This window comes from Gambusia affinis, linkage group LG04 (assembly GCF_019740435.1).
Source record: "Gambusia affinis linkage group LG04, SWU_Gaff_1.0, whole genome shotgun sequence".
Classification (NCBI taxonomy): Eukaryota; Metazoa; Chordata; class Actinopteri; order Cyprinodontiformes; family Poeciliidae; genus Gambusia; species Gambusia affinis.
Window position 1 is genome coordinate 18266286 of NC_057871.1, and position 22023 is coordinate 18288308.

Consider the following 22023-nt stretch of genomic DNA (forward strand, 5'->3'; position numbering starts at 1 on the left):
ACTTCATTGTTTACGAAACCGAAGTCGGAATATAAAGCAGTCTGGGAGAGCACTCTCTTTCATAGCAGAAATGTTACCATATAAAACATTTCCCTCATTCGTTTATAGTCTAGGTCTGTAGTTTAAGAGCTTTGGTTTTACTTTGTGTTTAACAGTCATGTAAAAACACCAATTACCAAATATGTGTTAACTTCATTTAATTAGATACATACAGTCATATTCAATAAATTAGAAAATTGCATAGTTCATGTATTTCAGGGACTTCATTTATTTTGGGAAAGATTAATAACACAGGCTGATGTTTAACTCTTTTGCTGATTATGATTTTCTACTTAAACCTACTGGAAACAAAATATTTAAGATTAGAATATTGCACAAGACCAATAAAAAATATTCATGTTCAACACCTTCTCAAAAGGTACTATTAATGTGACAAATAAGCCACATTGAAATGCATATTCTAGTTTATTTAAAGGGGCATTATTATGTAAAATTCACTTTTGAGCTTTATATCATGTCATAATGTTATTTCCTCATCAAAAGCCTACCTAGAATGTTGCAGTGAATTTTTCATGCATGTTTGAACAATTCTTAAAAAGGAGCATGTCTCCATTTCAGCTGGTAGCCTGGTGCTGAAAGATGTGAATAACTGTCGCTTTATGACATAATTTTAAATGGTTACTTTTGGCCACAACCGAGCCTATACAAGAACAAAACGGCTCAAACTCAGGCTGCACACACACTGAGTACCTGCACCAACCTCTCCAACAACCAGCTTAGCTTTCACTCCTCTCACAAGTGGATCTAGTTAACTTTTTAAGAGCTGCAGGAATCCACATTTATATCAGAACAATCAGTTGTCAAAACAAATACCGGTATTTATAATCCACTTTACAAGATGCCTTTTATGAACAATTGGTAAGTTTATTGAAAACCATAAGAAATCCTGTTTGAGGTTTTTCACAAGCCATGTAAGGAACACAGACACATTGTAGAGGATGCTCTGTTCATATGAAACCAAAATCAAACTTTTTCGCTTAAGTACTGCATACAGAACATTGCACGCTGCCCTGTTAGTATAATATCCATCCTCTTTCTGATACATGATGAATGCAATTTTTATTATTTTTGTTTCTGTCAAAGCTTTGACAGAAACAAAAATAATAAAAAAAAATAAAAAGATTGATAGAACTAAATATAAGGAAATACTGTAAGAAAGATGGTGCAGAAGACTTGATACTAAGGCAGAGATTTGTCTTCCAGCACTAAACAAAGAACCACAGCTATGACTGACAATTTAAGATCAAAGCATATAGTTTCCTATATAACACAAATTAACATTTACCCCAAGCCATTTAGCTGCAAAGTTTGTTAAACCCAGTATGGGTGAGCACTGTGACACAAATGTCTTCAGTTATGTTCTCTTTTTTTATTCTATACATGCTCAAAAAAGTAGGCTTGTACTATACAGGTGTTTATAATTGTTATGTCTGCACAACAAAGTTTTGGACCTAGGTCTAGCCTATCATTTTATTTTTGGGAGCTCAAAATGTACAGAGTCTTGTTAAAGTTGCAGTAGGTAACTTTTGAAAAAAATATGTTTTTGTTAAAACTGTTAATGTGCCCTTACAGTATAATATGAAACAGATAATTGGTAAAAAAATAAAAAATAAAATAAAAAAAATAAAAAAATATCAAGCTTGTCTAGCTGGTCCTCCTGCCATATGCAGAAATGCATCACTCTTTGGTCAGAAACAACCAATCAGAGAGATGAGGAGGGTCTCAGTAGCACTGTCAATCTCCCTTGTGTATGTGCTGCTCCCACCTTACACCTTGTTCTCTGTTATGCAACATTTTTCCTTGTCCCCACACTGGAAGCTCCCATGAATGTTCAAACTATTAGTCATGGCCACAGATGACAGTGAAAAAACAGTTTCTCTGCTGTTTTGCATATACATAGTCCCTGTTGACAGTACTTACCAATTTTTCCTGGTTCTGATTGGCTGTTTCTGACGGGAGCGGTGTATTTCTCCAGATGGCAGTTGGCAGTAGGACGACAGGGAGGACGCAAAAAGATTTTTTTTTTATTCACAGATCATGTGTCTCATGTTATACTGTCACATTTGTCACCAATGTTTAAAAAAACATTTCATAAGTAACCTCCTCCAGCTTTAAAGTGTCACTTGCACAATACAACCACTTACATGATTTAAAAAGATGAACAACTGTGTTTTCTTTCTGTGTACACAAAAGTGTCTATACTTTGGTCTGTTGTAACTGGGTCAAACACCAGTGCCATTTTGTGATGTAATCAGGGCAAGTCAACCCAAAAAAAACTAAGGCTGAGTACACAGAAGCGGAGGAAGCTGTGAGCGATTTCACTGAAGATTAAAGTGATTTATCTGCAGTTTTGGAGGAAGAAGCTATGAAGTGATGAAGAAGAGAAAACTGGTTCTACTGAAGAACTGCAACCCTATTTATTGAGTCATACTGTTCAAGAAGCAATGATGACTCCTAACATTTCTGTGAAGGAAGGGTCCAATGGTGAAGTGACCTGTTGCCTGCAAATCATTGAGTGGTAAGAAACACATCTCTGAACATAAAAGTCATTCTTTTTTTTTTATTACAATAATTTAAATAATTGTAATTTTTTTTTAAAGCCACTGCCTGGCTTTTTCAGAAAAACATTGACTCCACAAGACTACACAGCCAACCTGACAGGAGACAGTATACTGAAAAGAGCCCCAGTTTCTAATTCAAGCTCTTTCTGGTAAGCATTGTGATCAAACCATTTTCGCAAATAAATTAGAGTTGTGTCTTACAAACATCCGTTCATAATTTTCTAATTAGTTTGGATTTCACGTTAGCTCTAGTTAATGTTATTAGCTTTTGCTAACATGCTAAACAATAGATCACAAGCCAGTCATCTTTTTTTTTTAACAGATGTCTTGAGTTTCACGGTAAAAGAAAGCATTTAGGCAATTTGCCTCAATCAAGACATTTTATGGCCTACATAGAGGCCCTCGTCGGCCTCTATGTAGGCCTCTAGGCTCCAGACTAAACAAAATAGAAAAGGAAAACATATCAGAATGAATGAATCTTTGAATAGACAAATGCTAAAAGACAAAAAAATAATGAATCTACGAGGTAGGTGGAAATGTGGTCAGAGAGTAAAAACAAAGGGAGGAAGAAGGAGGATATAGCCCTTGGGTTTGTATGGAGGAGGGCTAAATCAGAACGTAAGAGTCACTGCCAGGTGTTTGAACTTTAAAAAAGGCAGCATTTGAAGATGAAGCATAAAGGATAAAGGTTCGTTGGAGCCAATGGGGATTTGATGTCTCTGCCTCTGTATCTCACTCAGCTTGATTGAGCTTCTACCTGCAACTAGAGTCACACACACAAGGTGCAAAGCAGGATGAGATACCTTTACTTGGAGGTGTACAGATTGAGTTTGAAGTACACTAAGCCTGTGAAGGTTTTTACTCAAATAATGTCAGCTGAAATATTGAAGAAGAGAAAACTGAACTGAGTCACTATGCAAGCACAATCAAAACAAATTTGTTTGGTGTTAAATAAATTGTGAGCAAAGTGCTTTTAAGTGTACTGCTGGGTGTTCTAAATCATTGTATAGTGAGTTACCGTATTTTCCGGACTATAGAGCACCCTATACTATATGCTGGACCTACAAGCCACACCGGGCTATAAGCCGCTGACTCTCAGTTTTCTGCAGCAGAGGGCAGCGTTCTAATAACTCTGCTAGATTTATTAAGGCACAGCCCTCTGTCTGCAATGCCGGACCATGGTTTCGTTCATGCCGGGCTTACGTGCAGCAGCTCTATTTCCTTCTTGTACTGCCGGATTGATAGCCTTCAACTTAAAATCTGCATCATATGAGTTTGAAGAAATTTCTCTGTCGTGCCTAGTGTTAGCATGTGCTTGTTCTAAATGAAAATTAGCACGTTCTTCTTTGACTTCCAATTTTGACTTCCACTGATTCACTTCCTGCTAAAGAGCCCCCTGGCGGTTGAAGAAAAATAAGCTATAAGCCGCCTGGAAGCGAAGGAAAAAAGTAGCAGCTTGTAGTCCGAAAAATACCGTAGTCTGAGGTACATAAAAAAAAAAAAAAAAAACTGTTATTATCTTATTAAGTTATTTATAGCTCTAATTAGTTTTAAAGTGCATTGTGTGTGCTTTGCAGAACGTACAATTAGTCAGTATATCAGTACATTTATTTATTGGTTCATTATGTTCTCTATGAATTTAAGGAAGACTTTCAGACCTTCTCTGACACTGATGAAATTGTAAAAATGAGAAAAAACGTAATACTGAATCGATCTGAAAATTCTATAATTCTTTCCCCCACTCCGTGTTTACCTTTGATGAGACGTCACAGCATCTCAGTGTGCAGGCTTCAATTAGGTAGAAAGAGCTCTGGGAGTTTCGGGAAGTGCAAGAACTGTGTGAATACAGAGCGTGGCATAACAAGAGCACGTCTCAAACAATATTATTTATCTTTCAAAGAGCTTTCTATACACTCTGCGTGCACACACACATATGCCCGCAGACTCGCACAGAGATCTCAGGAGGGATGTAGCAAAAGCATTAGTGAGCTGTCTCTATTCACTTTCATCTCTTATCTCTTTTTAATACATCCTCCTTTCTGGAGGTTTTTTCTTTCTTTTCATGCTTCTCTCACTTTCTCAGCTGTTATGTTACTAGTTCCAAGTGTTTTTGAAGAAGACTCCCAATCAATCGGTGAATGGCCATGTGTAAAGCTATAAAGACCGTACAACCTTGGGTTACCATCAAGATGTGAAAGGACAGTGTGTGCAGCTTTAACATGTGAATGCACAAACTAGTTCATGTCAAACCTTTGCTCTTGCATTATCTTCCCACTGCTCTTGTCCTGACTAACACAGCCAGCTACCCATTAAGAGGTTCTCTGCAGCTTCATTCCGTCACAAGTTGTCAGAGTGCACTGAGTATGTGCGTGTGCTTACTTTTGACCATGTGGGTCTCTTTCCTCAGCATGAGAATGAATGTGTGCTTAACTGTGTTTAAGTGTGGGTGTGTGTCCTTCAGACTGCTCATGCTTCATTTGTCTGCTGAATGAGACCAGAATCTTTCGCTATTCACTTGAGGATCTTGACAAATTCTCTCTCTGCCAGTGCACTGCTTCAGTAAGCACTTTTAATGGTAAGCCGATATTGTGTGTGGCATGTGTGCACTGAATTTGCGCAGGCATATGGGTATGTTAAAGTAAATTTGTTCTGAAACTTTGGTGCTGCCTTTCTTTCTGCCTGTGTGTGTGTGTGGGCGTGCATGTGTGCGTGTGCGTGGGTGTGTGTGTGTGTGTGTTAACATGTAAGAAGTTTTTGACTTGCTTTGGTTGGTAGAAGTACATCAAAGAGTTTAAGGTCAAAAGGGCCCGAGAGAGAAAGACGAGAAGGCCAAGCTAGAAATATTGAGAGAAAGTAAACTAATTCACCTTTTGCTCCCTTTATTTTTTTTTCTTTCACTACTCTCCCTGCATGTTTCACACACTCTAATTTTCCTCCTTCATCTTGCCCTTCTCATTACCCCTGAAACTCATTTTCCCACTTTCTGTTTGACATACATGCACACATAGCCTACTCACATTTCCTTATATAAGTTCTAAAGATCACACCTATAAATGCATAGAATCTTCTCAGGGGAAAAGTAAAGAGACAGAGTCGGCTCCTCTTATCCTCGCCTTGATTTTCTAAACATCCACTCTTATGTCTCTTCCTTTCTTGTACTGCCGCTGCTGTCGCTGACTCTGGCTATGATGTTGTTGTAGCTGTGTTATTATGCCTAAATAGGATCCTTGCTGGGAAAATTGGCCCAAGTTCACCACGAGGATAAATGACCAAAAAGGCCTTATAATAGGCAGACATAATGGCCCATGCATGTGTGTTTCCTTGACTGTTTGTATTTGCGAATATGTGTTCACCCTGTGCTTTGTATGTGTTCACTCATCTGTGTGTCTGTGTGCGCTTGATAATGATATCCATGAATTATGCATGCAGTGTGATGCTTTTCATTCAATTTCAGATCTTATTTTCCCCCAAACAACATTACAAAGGCGGGTCTCTGGGCATTTGGCTGTAAATAAACTTGAACTAATAGACTTCAACTGTGGGCAGCACCCGTCTACAACACACTCACCAGGGAGCAAGCTTAGCAAACTGGCTACAGGCGCTGTGTGCAGGTCAGCTCTTATGCATTGCTCTCGACTTTTAGGGTACTAGTGAGGTTAAGGAAAGCAGATCCAACATAAGCCCTAGCGAGGCACTGTTGCTCCATAATATATAGAAAATAAATAAATGAGGGGAAAAAGTCACAGCATAACCAGAAAGTTTATTTGCATAAATTAGCATGTTATATCAACACAGGTCTGCATGCCTTCAGCAGGAATTGATAATTAAATAAAACTAATTCATTTTATATGGGTTGATTGTGTCTTCCGGGTATCTCTGTAAACTTTCCATGCATGCAGGGCTGCAATTGTGTGCACAGGTGTGTGTCATAGTGTTCAAGTGGCATGAACTATCTTTTATGAATTGCAAGGGGAGTTGGAATGAGGAGATATGTTGCCATACATGACTGCCCATATTTCCCTTGTCTATGGTCTGTGACCTTGTCCTCTCTCATCACTTTATGCTTGTGACTCCACAGTGGCTCAGAGCACTACCCCTCCTCCTTCCATGTCTTTTCTTCTCTCTCTCGTGTTCCCTTTTCTTTCCTTCTGTTTGTTGTGCTCCATTGCCTAGTAATGCCTTAAAGCTCCCACTTTTAGTACCCAGGACACTCTATTCATTAATTATAACATTTTAGGTGTGTAAGTCTTGACCTGCCATGCATGTATGTATATGCATGTTTATCACTGTGTTTGCAGAGTTGAGAGAAGTCAATAAATGATTTTTCAGCTGATGTTCACCTAGGGCTTTGTTTGAAGCAACATGAATCATATTGTCATTACCATTGTCGTTTAGGACATTGTTTTGTTGGCTATATGGGATTGTGTTTATAATAATGGTGAGTAATGAAATCCCTTTGTCATTTCATATGTGAAAAAGTAGTTAAACTCTGTTTAAAGGGGGATTTAAACTGCCCAGGGGTACAACTTCCATTGCTTATGTGGATAAGGGATAGTGCCATAGTGTGCCTTTGGTTAAACTCAATACTGCTGTGGGAGTACTGAGTATTGGGCTGCTTTTGAGGACTATCTGGTTGTTATATACGCATGACAAGAAATCTTTCTGCATTCTCAACACAATGTTGAGCTTGTTCCCTCTGAGGGACTCCGCCTTGACTGCCCCTTGTCACCAATTATTTTTATGGTGTACACAAACAGGAGAGAAAAGTGTCTGGCATGGGAGCTTCAGGATTTCCGTCTTGCTTTTTGCAGATGATGTGGTTTCATCAAGACCTGCATGCACTGGATGTCAGGGTTCTCGGCTGAAAAACTGCACATTACCATTAGAGGTCATACACTGCCCTAAACGGAGAACCTAGATCATCTGGGTGTTCTGTTGCTAAATGTGGTTTATTGAATAGTAGGGGGTGGGATAGACAGATTTGCATCTTATCTGCAGTAAAACATGTGCTTAGCCAAAATTTTTTTGAGTTACTCATTTTATTGAGTTCTCATTTTATTGGTTTATCCGCATTCTAACCCACACCTCATATGGATCATGACCAAAAGAACAAGATCGCACATACTAGTAGAAATGATCTTCCTCTGTAGGTTAGCCACCTTAGAGATAGGTGAGACAGAAAGGCAGGGTGACGTAAGACTAGGGCTAGTTTCTGCATTACAACAAATCAGGTGTGTTTAGTGATGGGTAGTTGAGAATGTCCCAGCTCTAAAAGTTGAATATAACTTACACCTGTGAGCAAAGCAGTATTTGGGAGTTATGCCACAAGAAACGGCTCTCTGAAAAGAGCAGAATTTCCCATCACTAGTTGTGTTATTTATGACATCTGGTCAGAAGGCCTACAACTGTTGTCCCTGAAGCCAATGTAGGGTAAACAGAAGATAATCAATGAATGGCCAAAATTTCAAGATGCATCTCACACAAAAGGCTTTGGGGAACTTCTCTGCCTTTTCAAGATGTTGCTCTCACTTTGGTTCCATCAGTTAAACTTTAATGCCTATTTAAAACTTTATGAACTTAGTGGCATGTAGGGAAAATTTCGTCACATTAGAGGGAATAATTTATTTTAAGGGTGGATTGTGATGCATTTTCCAGGTGCATTGTGCTATGAAATTAATATGTTACTCGCAGGTATAAAAATGATATTTTTTAAACATGACTTAAAAGAAATCTGCATCAAAAATGTCAATTTGATGCCTTGAATATGGGCATCTGTCTCTTTAAGAAGTTCATGCTCTTTCTGACACTCCCCCTTCAATATGTCATTACAAAGTTTCTCCATTAAACCTTTAGCAATGTTTTTAGGAGCATCAAACTGATTAGTTCATTAGCATTAAGATCAACGAACTCTCAGTTCCATCAGGTGTTTGGTAATTAATGCTGCCACTAGTCTGGAGAAGCTGTGTTGGGTTGGCACAAGGGAGGGGAACTCTGTCAGGTGGTAGCTTGTCTAGAAACTGCAGTCCCAACCTAAAGGATCACCAAATTTTGTTTTTTTCCCTCAAAACTGACTGTCCTTTTACATTGTGTTATTAACTTGTAAGACTTGTCTGTTTACTATCCTGTCAAAAAAGTGTCTTAGTTTGACAGAAATTATATCAAGTCTATGAGAGATACAAATAAATTTGGGCTGAACTGTTCTTTTGCTGTGGGTAAAATGAAGCTTGAACACATCTATATTTCACCGATTCAATCTAGTTATTGTTAAAATCCAACTTGAAATAGTTGCCAAAACTGACGATAATAAGATGGAGATGGAAATTGCAATTCCCTGAATTACCCTTTTCTCTATTCTCGTCTCAATTGCAGTGTGTGGTGCTGACCAATTATGAGCCTATTATGCAAAGGCAATAGTTTATTTAACAAAACCAGGCAGCACACAAACACACTGAACATTTCATGAATCATTCATCAGAGGTTACTACTGTGGAAATCTTAAAGCAGAGATAGCAGTTGTAAGCATTGCTGTGTACTTGGCTTGCTTTGTGTAGAGCAAGCCAAGTACACAACACAGGTTGGGTGTTTCCCAACCCTGGTCCTCAAGGCACTCTGTCCTACATGTTTTAGAGGTTTCCCTGCTTTAATGTGCCTAATTCAACTGATTGCAGTTCAACAAACGCCTGTTAATCAGTCATCAATTGAAATCAGCTGGACTGAAGCACAGAAATACATAAAACATGCAGGGCAGTGGGCTTTAGGACCAGGTTTGGGAAACACTGGTGAAGAGGACCTTACTTTGCCACTGGTAGCGTCTAGCCAGAAACAAAAAGAAACAAAAAAAAAACAAAAAAAAGTTTCTCTATTTTTGTCCTCATGCCTGGAGTTATTAGTGATGTACACACATTGCTTGTATGTTGTATGGGTTTTGATCTTATAAGTTTCTAATATCTCTTTGATTATTGTGTTTATCATGCTGCATATGTATTTATTTCTTTTTAAATTTTTTCCCAGTCCTTTATGTTTATATTATTGAGTGGAGTTTACCAGTTGTGTCTCCCAAGTTTTCTAGGGCCCTATAATTAAATTGTCTATATAATTCTTTGATAGCCTGCTTTTACCATAACCCTTTTAAAGTAAAGCATTTAACAGAGTTACAAATACGTATACATGTGCACACATTGTGTAATTGATGTTTATCATATTCCTGACTGTAGGCAGAATGACTGTGGTGATGTCCTTGGTGACCACCTAGTGACTCATTTATAGCACTTAGGACTGCGTGTCTTGGCAGACCACTAGTGTACACACTTACTATACATCACGCTGAGATTTCAATAAAAAAAATAAAATAAAAGTCTTTCAACAGTGTTTAGCTCCAAGTAATTTATGTCTTTTAGGTCTTTGCTTCTACACATACTTGAGAAAAATTACTTGTTGAAATATCTTGGCTAATTCTACACCATATAAAATAGACTTGGTCAAACATCAATCCAGTGTAATGGATGAGTCCTTCCTTTGTAATCTTAGGGAGAAAAAAAAATAAAAATATTATGCTGCTCCAGCTGAAGTAAATTTTACTTTATGTGGTTCTAATCAGACTCTGTGCTCCTTTGTGATTATTTTGAATGAGCATATTGAAGAACTCTGCAAATGGGAAATACAGGAGACGGCGTGTTTTCCATAAGATCCTTTATATTTTTGGGTGTTTGCAATATTACATATTACATGGAAAGTATTAGAACTCAGTGTAAAACCTTATTCTGCCCCTGAACAATATGCATAATAATCACAGTAAGCAAGTTAATTAATTAAAATTTTTAAATATTAAAAATAAAAATTGTGGTGCTTATCAAATCTGGCCAAATCAAAATAGGTATTTTTCTTTTCAATTAAATTGTATGCATGAAAACCATTACCATTGGTGGAAAAGTTAAAATCTATGAAGGTAATACCTGGAAGAAAAGCAACTCAGAAATACAATAGTTTTTTTTTTTTCTTTCTTTTTTTTAATGCTTTAGCCACTTTGCTTCTGTGTCAGCTGGATTACAATGTATATATTTACACCTGCACAGACTGCTCTTTTTAATCTCCCAATTTTCCTGTTTACATCACGTTGTTATTCCAGTCACATTTCACCATCTAGATTAAAGACTCAAATATAGCCCTGTTCCAATATTGACAATATTGATAATAACTTTAGAAACAATACAGCCAATAAAACAAGATAGAAAGCATTCCAGAAAGGCTTATCACAAACTTTATTTGCAGGGAATCTTATTCCAGTCCATTTTTCAGGATTCAGATTGAAAGAAAAGATAAAACAGCAGCGAGGTCTAAAGGGACTAAAAGTTTAGTCTGAGGCTTTTAGAAACCATAAAAAAAGTCACTGGAACTACTTATACATGTGCCCTCCTTTTTGTGTTCTCTTTCTTTACTATTCCATGATGTTCTTACATAGGACTCTACATTTCAGCCACTAAAAACACACTTCAGATGTGAGTATTAGTGGCAGTTAAAAGTCTTTCCAGCTGGCAAAATATATTATTAATATGCAGGGTATAAATTCTTCAAACTGAAAATATAATATCCCACCAAATATTGCAAGCAAGCAGTCATTTGCAAATGCAGCATTGGTCACACTGATACTGCGAGGACAACAGTGATTTGATATATTGTGCAACTCAACTTATAAACAAACAAAAAAAAAAAAAAATGCTTCTTTAGTTGCAGTAAAATGACCTTATTGTTCAAATTTGTGAACAATAAGGTCACAAATTGTGACAGCGCTCCAAATAAGGAGCACTGTCCTTATTTGTTTGAGGACAGCACTCCTCAAACAAATAAAGAGGAAAACATACACTTTACCAGTGTAAAGTGCAAAAAACAAGCAGCAGAAGACATTAGTTCTTCCCTAGGAACTGCTTACCAAAGCATTGTTATATTTAGTACTGTAACCAGGAAAAGATCTTCAGGCAGGTGGGCATCTGGACTGGACCCAGTTTTTGGTGCCCTATACTTTGTAAAAACAATCTTATACTAATCCAAGTAACTTTTTTTTTTTTTTTTCAGAAATTTCCTACATAATATAAAACAGTGTGAAAATAAATATCCTCTGAAGTAAATAAATGTACACAATTTTTAATGTTCACATTTAGAGCATGAAATAATTCTGCCTAATAAATCAATGCCAATACTTTTTAATCAAGCTAAATTGTACCTTCAACATTGAAGGCACAATCTTTGTCATGGACAACTGAGGCTTGTACTTTTATCCACGATAAGGATCTTAGCCCTTGGCTATAGGCAATTAGAAAGCAACAGGTAACTTTAGCTTCTTTTTTTCTTTGTAGCAGGTCATGTTTAAGCTCTCTGGAGGACATTTCAGCTAAGTAAGTTTGACATGAAGCAAGCAATATACCTGCGTTGAACATTAATGACAAAGATTTTATTTGATTAATTCTTCAACAACCGTACAACTTTCAAACAGCATGGTTATGGGGTGTCTTCTGGTTCTGGATTCTGTTATGCTCTCCACTTTAGGTTTTTTGTCTCACTCCTTGTATTTATATGCTGCATGGCAGAACAACGTTGTGCACTTTAGTTTCTCACATAGCAGTCCTACATATTTAAAGGTTTAAAGCATCGCTGCATTTGTTTGGTACACTTGCAGATAACACTGAAATACCTGTAATATAAACTCGTATGGCCACCTAATAAGTATTCTGGTAGATATTTATCAGTTTTTAACTATGATATCAACAAAAATATGTGCAAGTACTTTTTCGCTAATCCTTTGCTTTCTTGTGACAATTGACAATAATTTTTTAATCCACATGCATGATTTGTAGATCAGATCTAAATGACTTAAAACCAATACTGAAACATCGAGCTGCATAAAAAAACACAGGTAGTGAAAGGCTTTAGGCCCCTGTAAGAAAAGTTCAGCAGAGCTTTTTAGAAAAATATAAAGAGTTAATGTCAAAATATGCTTTCAGAAATATCTTATAGAAATGTGTCTCACACAAAGGGGCTTTTAGTTGCTGTAATATAATCTTTCACTTTAATGTTTTGATTTTTTTGTCCATCTTTACGTTTCACTTTGATATATCACACCTGGATTCATCTTCTCACCTCTCTTTCAATCTTTTCTCACCCCTCAACACCTGTAATCCACGTCATTGCCTTAACCACCCCCATCCAGCCTTAACAGACTGATGCTCCTTCTCACCTTTCGCTTCCTGCATGGCACTGCAGGGCTTCTTTCTAAAGCACATTATTTTAACCTTCTGTATTTGTATTTTGTATTTCAGCATTGGGAGTTCTAACCGCTGTGTCAAAATTGTGTGAATCATCTTCTGCACCACCCCATCATTTCATGTTATTTGCAGAAATCTTTCCCTGTAATTATAGACAAGTGTGAAAGAAAGCTTAACTTGGATCTCTTCATTTGATGGGTACAATTAATCCATGAGGAAAAGGTCAAATTCTACAAGAAACTTGGAGGTTGTACTGATTTAGGTTGAAAAGAATACCAAAAAAATGGATCCAAAGCAAAGTGATTTCTTAGATCAATTTTAGTGCCAGCTTAAATATTCTGTAAGGCTGGAAAAAAGATGACAATCCTATTTTAATCTAAAGAACTCATTTTGTAGCTGCAGATGTTCACAATCAAGCCTAATCATTGCAAATTTTACAAGCAAACAAACAAAACAGACAGCAGATGAGACAAAATTATTCTACGTTGGTGCAGATGGTGTTTAATGACTGAAAATAATAAATATAAATATAAAAATATATGTTAAGATTGCTAAAAAAAAGTATGACTTCAGATTTGTATTCCTGAAATATATTGTCTGCGTTTATCTCAACTAATTTAGTCAAAACATCCCAAATATACACCTAATTGCCACAGATGCCTATATATTTGATGTTGATTGATATGAAATAACACAGACCTGTGACTGTCACGTTGTGGGTGTGGTGGCGGTGGTGAGGCAGACGCAGCAGACCCAGATGATGTGTGATGAGGAGTTTAATGAGAAACAGAAATTAGTCCACAGACCTGGCAGCACTGCTGAGCGGAAGGCTAATGCTCATAACAGGTAGCAACAGGCGATGACGGACGAACACGGACGTACATAGACGTAAACTGACGTAGGACCCGACAAGACAGACACACACAGGTGACACTAAATACACAAGAGGGTAATCAGGGAACGAGACACACCTGGGAACTAATCAAGGGAAGACAGGACAACACGGAGACTCAGACACACAGGAAACTTCAAAATAAACACAGGAAACTAGAAATAAACATACAGAAAAACACAGAACACGACAGTACCCCCCCCTTAACGGGCGGCTCCCAGACGCCCAAAACGGGAAACCCAACGAGGGTGGGCGGAGGGGAGCTGGATGGGGGGTCCAGAGTCCATAAACAACAAAAAACTACCCAACATAATTGGGCGGAAAAACACAAGGGTCCAGAGTCCAAAACAAACAAAACAAACCCAACTGGGTGAGGCGGGAACCACGGAGGGGCGCCGGAGGCGGGAACCACGGAGGCGGTCCGGGCGGCCCGCGCGCGCCGAGGCGGGAACCACGGAGGCGGTCCGGCGTTGCCCGCGCGGCGCGAGGCGGAACCACGGAGGCGTCCGCGGCCGCCCGCGCGGCGCCGAGGCGGAACCACGGAGGCGGTCCGCGGCCGCCAGCGCCGGAGGGCGGGAACCACGGAGGCGGTCCGGCGGCGTCCCGCGGCGCCGAGGCGGGAACCACGGAGGCGGTCCGGCGTTGCCCGCGGCGCCGAGGCGGGAACCAGGCGGCGGGTCCGCGGCCGTCCCGCGGCGACGAGGAGCACAAGGAGTCTCTGGGGCCGCACGGGGGCGGCGACGAGGAGCACAAGGAGTCTCTGGGGCCGCACGGGGGCGGCGACGAGGAGCACAAGGAGTCTCAGGGGCCGCACAGGGAAGGAGCTCGGGACTGGCACAGGGAAGGAGCTCGGGACTGGCACAGGGAAGGAGCTCGGGACTGGCACAGGGAAGGAGCTCGGGACTGGCACAGGGAAGGAGCTCGGGACTGGCACAGGGAAGGAGCTCGGGACTGGCACAGGGAAGGAGCTCGGGACTGGCACAGGGAAGGAGCTCGGGACTGGCACAGGGAAGGAGCTCGGGACTGGCACAGGGAAGGAGCTCGGGACTGGCACAGGGAAGGAGCTCGGGACTGGCACAGGGAAGGAGCTCGGGACTGGCACAGGGAAGGAGCTCGGGGGGAGCACAAGGAGTCTCGGGGGGAGCACAAGGAGTCTCGGGGGGAGCACAAGGAGTCTCGGGGGGAGCACAAGGAGTCTCGGGGGGAGCACAAGGAGTCTCGGGGGGAGCACAAGGAGGCTCGGGGGGAGCACAAGCAGTCTCGGGGGGAGCACAAGGAGTCTCGGGGGGAGCACAAGGAGTCTCGGGGGGAGCACAAGGAGTCTCGGGGGGAGCACAAGGAGACTCGGGGGGAGCACAAGGAGGCTCGGGGGGAGCACTCTCTGAAGCGCTGGCTGGAGCGGGCGGCAGGAACGGAGGCTGGTGCGCCCGGCTGGAGCGGCGGCAGGAGCAGGCTGGTGCGCCGGCTGGAGCGGCGGCAGGAACGGGGTGCGCCCGGCTGGTGGAGCGGGCGGCAGGAACGGGTCGCCCGGCTGGAGCGGCGGCAGGAACGGGCTCGGTGCGCTGGAGCGGCGGCAGGAACGGGCTCCGGTGCGCCGGCTGGAGCGGCGGCAGGAACGGGCTCCGGTGCGCCGGCTGGAGCGGCGGCAGGAACGGGCTCCGGTGCGCCGGCTGGAGCGGCGGCAGGAACGGGCTCCGGCCGCGGAAGCGCTGCTGGCGGCTCCGGCCGCGGAAGCGGTGCTGGCGGCTCCGGCCGCGGAAGCGGTGCTGGCGGCTCCGGCCGCGGAAGGGCTGCTGCTGGCTCAGGAGGCACTGGCGATGACGGGGCTGGGGTGGTGGAATGGGAGGACAGAGATTCGGGTCTGGGAGGCAGCGGTTCTCCAGCCATTACAGCTAGCGCTGCCTCCCGCTCCCACTCTGCCTCCCTCTTCAATTCCACCAGCCGCGGGTGCGGAAAGCGCGGAACCCAGTAGTCCAGCAGCAGACCCAACCGGATGGCGAATCCGAGCCGTCGCCAGGCCATGTACGGCTTGGCCATGGCCTCCTCATACTCGCGTATGGTGTCTGTTAACTCCTGAATCTCCTCTGGGTCCATGGTGGTAATAGCTGCTCACCTTTCAGTTTGGTCGGGTCCTTCTGTCACGTTGTGGGTGTGGTGGCGGTGGTGAGGCAGACGCAGCAGACCCAGATGATGTGTGATGAGGAGTTTAATGAGAAACAGAAATTAGTCCACAGACCTGGCAGCACTGCTGAGCGGAAGGCTAATGCTCATAACAGGTAGCAACAGGCGATGACGGACGAACACGGACGTACATAGACGTAAACTGACGTAGGACCCGACAAGACAGACACACACAGGTGACACTAAATACACAAGAGGGTAATCAGGGAACGAGACACACCTGGGAACTAATCAAGGGAAGACAGGACAACACGGAGACTCAGACACACAGGAAACTTCAAAATAAACACAGGAAACTAGAAATAAACATACAGAAAAACACAGAACACGACAGTGACTAAACATTTAATTTTGTGGTTTTCTTTTATTTTTTCTAAGCTTGGGACAAGTGAAAGATATAGAAAAAGACTGAACATAAAACCATGATTAACATCAGAAGATTCACTCAAATTTTAAATAAACATAGGGGTAAAATTGTCAATCTCTTTTACAAGGTAATAACCATCCACCCACTTTCTGTACACCCTTGTCCCTAGAGTGGTCGGGAGGGGTGATGGTGCCTATCTCCAGCGAACGTTTCGGGCGAGAGGCGGGGTTCACCCTGGCCAGGTCGCCAGTCTGCTGCAGATAAGGTAATATTCATGAACTGAAGAAGAACAAGCCTTTTATGTCATGGCTGAAAGGCTGTGGAAGATCTGGCCTCCACGTTTAATTGTAACAGTTTAACAACATAACAGATTTTACAGTCCACCCTGTTTCTATTACTTGGGGTTCTGATCCTCAACTGATAAAACAAACATAAAAGCACTTGGGGCATTGAAAATACAAGTCAACTAGTCAGTTACTTTATACAAACTTCTGATTTTGAAGACCCTACTAGATAAACCTGACATATGCTTACTTTAATTATTGTGGCATTTAACAAATGGAAATACTTTTGGTAATTTTGTTTGTTTTAACTTCAGACAGTGAGAAAAAGTGAGTGTCTTTCTGGTTCCAACTGTATCTTTGTTATAACAACCTATGATCCAACCAAAATATTTATTCTTCTAATGATGGAAGTTACATAATGGCAGTCTTTAATGCAAGGCGAGTTTATCTCAGAAATGTATTTTATATTATCAGTTGTCATAGCGGCAATAAATGTCTCCAAAACTTTAGTCTAAAGGGGCATGTCAATACAAAATCTACCATAGTGACTTTGTGTCATGAGGAAATCAGGTGCAAAGTAACTAAAGCTGCAAGAGTATGAAATAGTGAAGTGACAAAATGACCAACAACCTATGAACACCCTAAGAAAGTTAAACCCTTAAAAACAATCAATATTTTAATTTGTAGTGACCGCTACATGGACTTTTGATGGCTTACAGAGAAGACAACTTAAAAATCACTTGAACATTTTTGCTAAAACCTTTCATTATGTCACAGAAAGATAAAGTGTCACACGCATATACCATCTCTGACTGAAGTAGGTATAGAACACTATTTTTTTTTTGACAAGGTACTACTGTGACCTTAAAATATTAACATGTTCAACAAACCAGCTATTAAGTCATAACAAAGTTTTAAGAAAAGTTTCAAAAGGGGTTTTCTAATAAAATTAAAAAAAAAAAGAATCAAAGACTGTAGCTTTATTTTTTTTTGGTCCTTCACAGTGTTTCTAGGGTCCTGAACCAGAAAACAGAAATTATGCACAAGAAATTACTGATTTAGCCAACATTTCAAGCTTAGGCATGTTTTACTCATCATTTAAAGACAAAATTAAAATCTTTCTAATGTGAAATTGTGTAAAGGTATTGTAACTAATGGCTCCCTCAACTGTAGTCAAGACATTTCACATCAGAGTAAATTTCTAGACAAGTGTAAATTCTCAGTCATGGAAGGCAAACAGTCAGAGGGAAACCTTGTTTTTCCTTATTTTAGCTATTTGAAAGAGCGGGAACCGAAAACATTTATATCCATACAATGCCATATTTGCAGGTATCAAACATCAACACTTTCACAAGAGAGCGCTGGTAAGGCTGTCAGTATTTTCTCAGCCAAACAACTTCCATAGTATTATGGTACAGCTATGTCATCAGCCAGCTGTATTAATCCAGTGCGTGAGCTAAGTTTTCCAAGAGTTGGGCAACTTTTGTATTTTTCCGGCTGCAACAGTGTCTAACGTGGCAGATTTGTATGCTAAGTCTTTACGTTGTTTGTTTTGAGGTAGAAAAACCCTAATTCAGAGGGTGGGGAGCATAAATACTTTTCCAGGTGAAAGTTAAAGGGATAGATATGTGAAAAATTAACTGTGACTCAGTGGTTTAGATAAATACGACCAGCTGGATCAGACCTGACAGGACGAGGCATTCAGCAGATAACACACAGGCCGCCTTATCTGTTCTCATTCACACAGGCATGTACAAGCACAATGTGCTTCTCTTGGTGCATGTTGTTCAGAACGGTGTCTGGATAATTTTAATTGATAATGAAATGCATCAATGGAATAACTATTCAGGACATAGATCAATTCTGTCATTATGGAATTGCTTACAACGTATCAGTGATTTACCTATTTAGGACAGGAAATAACCATCAACAAATGCATCGTTGTAATCTTTTTAATGTCAACTGCAATGTATTAAACTGAGACTGACTGATAACGCATTGGCTTTTCTTGCCTGGGACTAGTCCTTGTTTTTGAGCATGTACCACCTGCCTTGATTATACCGAGACACAGACAAGGCTTACTTGGTTGTCCAGCAGACAACCATTAACACAAGCACAGTAAAGTCATTGTCTTTAGCGGTTAACGCTAAAGACAATGACTTTAACAGAGTAAGGTGTCCAAGCATGAATGGAAAGTTGAGCGAAGGGAAAACGTAAGCAGCAGTCTTGGGAGGATTATGAAGAAAAACCTCTTTAGGACATTTTTAAGACATTGAGATTTTGTCACAAGATCTTGATGTCATCACACACAGACAATGCAGAATATGGGCTACAAATGTTCTGCTGAAGCATCGTACCTGGTCTAAAGGAAGAAGGATTAGAATATCAGAAAGAGTAGGATGTTCTTAAGAGATAGAGGCCAATTTCATGGCATCAGATACAACTATGTTGCAGTCAAATTTCCATTAAGTTGTTTTTCTGATGCATAATGCATTTTCATAAGAACGAAAGGTAACAGTTACTTGACTGTGATAAAACAAAAATGTCACTATCTGCCTGGAAAACACATAATACCCCCTTTTAAGTATTCCTTCATTCCAAAGACTGGAAACAAACTCAGTGGTTCAGACAAACACACATATTTGCCCTCTTCAGTCTCACATTCTCATCGTCAAAGATGAAATATATTGAGTTGGAGGTACAGACAGTCCCACTAGATAAGCGCCTCAGCCATGCGGAAAAACATCTTCCACATTCTCATAATGTAGACAAAATGCCATTTACATGATCCATCGCCTCGAGATAATGTCTCCCTTTGTGGGTTTGGAGGTGTCTGCATGTGCATATGTCTGTGACAGTCAAATAGGAAAACGAGTCCTTCCCTTGTCTTTATTGTCCTTTCTGTTAACGTGTGTAAGACTTCTAGGGATAGTATTAAAAAAAGTCATAAAAGGTGCATTACTGAAAATATTACACATAGGAAAATATAAGACTATGCAACACAAAATGTATATTTTTCCCATTACAAATAATATATTTCTATATATAACGTAAACAGTGGGCTTTGGGATAACCAATTGTATACTGCTTGTTTGAAACATCAAGATTTTAACTTTTTAAAAATATTTTGTTCATTAATCTTTACTAACATCTTTACTAAAACAAAATTCTGCCAGTTCATGGAGACCTCATGTAAAACAGGAAATGTTTCTTTCGTTGTATCCTGGGGAAAGTTGAAACTTCGGTAGTGTATGGCTATGTGTGAGGGAGGGACAGTGCTGTGTTATTCTTCACACGACCAGAAAAATCTCTGGTCACTCTGCCATGTCATTTAGAAAATTTTATCCTTAGAAAAATTGTGAAGGAACAGTTCGAAACCATAGAAATTATTAAATACCCTCGTAGTATTAACTTTAATAAAAATAAATAAATAAAAAAATGTTTATGACAAATTCATGTTTTAAAGCAGATTCAGAGTGAGAGAAAAGTTCCACTCTAACTTCAGGAACACCAAGGAACCATCTGATGTGCAATAACAGACCTGACAAACAGGCATAAAGTTATTTAGAGTTTTAACATGTTTGTATTGGATTTTTTTAACTACAAAAACAAACATTATAATTATTTTATTACTGGAAGCTTTCAGCTGTGTATTGTCTTTCTGAATGAGTTTGAAATAGTTAAACGTTTCTGTAAAGAAAGAGAGAAACAGACCTTCAATACACTTATTCAAGGATAGATTTGAACAGCTGAAATTTTTTATTTTTTTTTGTTCCCCACCAGGGAGTCCTTTTTGTGGGCTCTAGTGTCCCTTATACCACAGTAGGCTGACAGGAAAGGGGGGAAGACATGCGGCAAATGTCGTCGGGTCCGGGAATCGAACCTGCGACGAGGACTGAAGACCTCCAAACGTGGGGCGCGCTACCCTCTACGACACCGGAGCACGCCCCGAACAGCTGAAATTTTTGACAGTAACATTGAGAAAGGCTTCATGTTACGCTGAAAGGATCTAAATTACCTTTTCATGTCACAGATTAGGCTCATGAGATTGTCCAAAATACAGTGACTATGAAAGGTTACAATTTACTATTTAAAGCTTATAAAAATGTGAAATGTTTTTAAGTATTTTTTCCCCAAAGCTAAAACTCAGTCAGTAGAATGCAACCTTGTTGCTACTTTGCTGAACATATCTCAGTGCACGTCTATGATCTTGAATTTGTAATACGTTGGCTCCAGACAGTGATGTTCTAATCTAGGATTTTATGAATTCCACATCTTCTGGAAAGGAAAGCAAGCAGTATTTATTTATTTTTTCCTAAAAGCTCTTTAATACAGAAAGAACACCACCTTCAGTGCTTCTGATAGCTGAGTCAGAGTGACGATGTGTGCAAATAAGATTAGGAGTAATGAGGAAAATTTGATTGCGTTTTGGTCACCACAACATCCTTTCATCTTTCACCAACAAGTTTTTTTTTAGATTGCTGACAATTCTCAACTAATCAAGAGGAACAGCAAACCATCCAACAACCTTTGTGAATAACCTCCCTGGGCAGACAGCATCCGTGTGAGCCACAGTTGACGATCTTCTCGGCCAAGACACAAGGCCGATTGATGTGATGGAAGCTAGAGTAAAAGCCTGAGATGTTCCAAAAAGTAAACAGAGTCTGACATCCTGGAGGTACTCCCTATCCTTTGCTATGATAAGGCTGTTCTTCTTCTGGTGAATTCCTAGTTTATCTCTTAAACTTTCCCCAAAGTTCAGTCAAATGTTTAGACAATTCGATTTACTGGCACAAATTGGGAATTTATTTTTTGTAACCCATGCAAAGATTAGACACATGTATCAAATGGACCGTTCTCGAGGTTACACTAAGAGAGGAGGATAATAAACATTTAGAAAACAACACAAGAGAGAAAGAGCCACCAGGTACTGTTAGCAGAAAATATATTGAATTGTTTTAAAATAAATAAAAGTATTGATTTACATATCTGCGGCCTGTGTTAAAATCCTAGCACTGATTCGGGGGCCCTGAAGGCCTGAGGACTTTCTGGAGATGCTGATTTAATTTGGATTAAATTTGATATTCATTTTAATTGCATTTTTTTAAAAAGACTCTATAGTTGTGGATTTAAATACCATTTCACTGGCGATCCCTTCCCGTAACATATAATTACCCAGTAATATTTTTATATTTCCTGTTAATTTAAGGTCTTTTAGTACAAAAACCCGGTGGACTGCCTTGGCACCCTAACCACCGAGCTTAGCAAGTTTTCTGAGGGAAACCCTGAATTTAGCCTACTATAGTCAGTGTGTGAATGTGTGCATGAATGGGTGAATGACTCTGGTGTCCTTGGACTTGATAAAACACTACACAAATACAGTCCATTTACATTTGATCTAATCACTGAATCTTTTATGTCC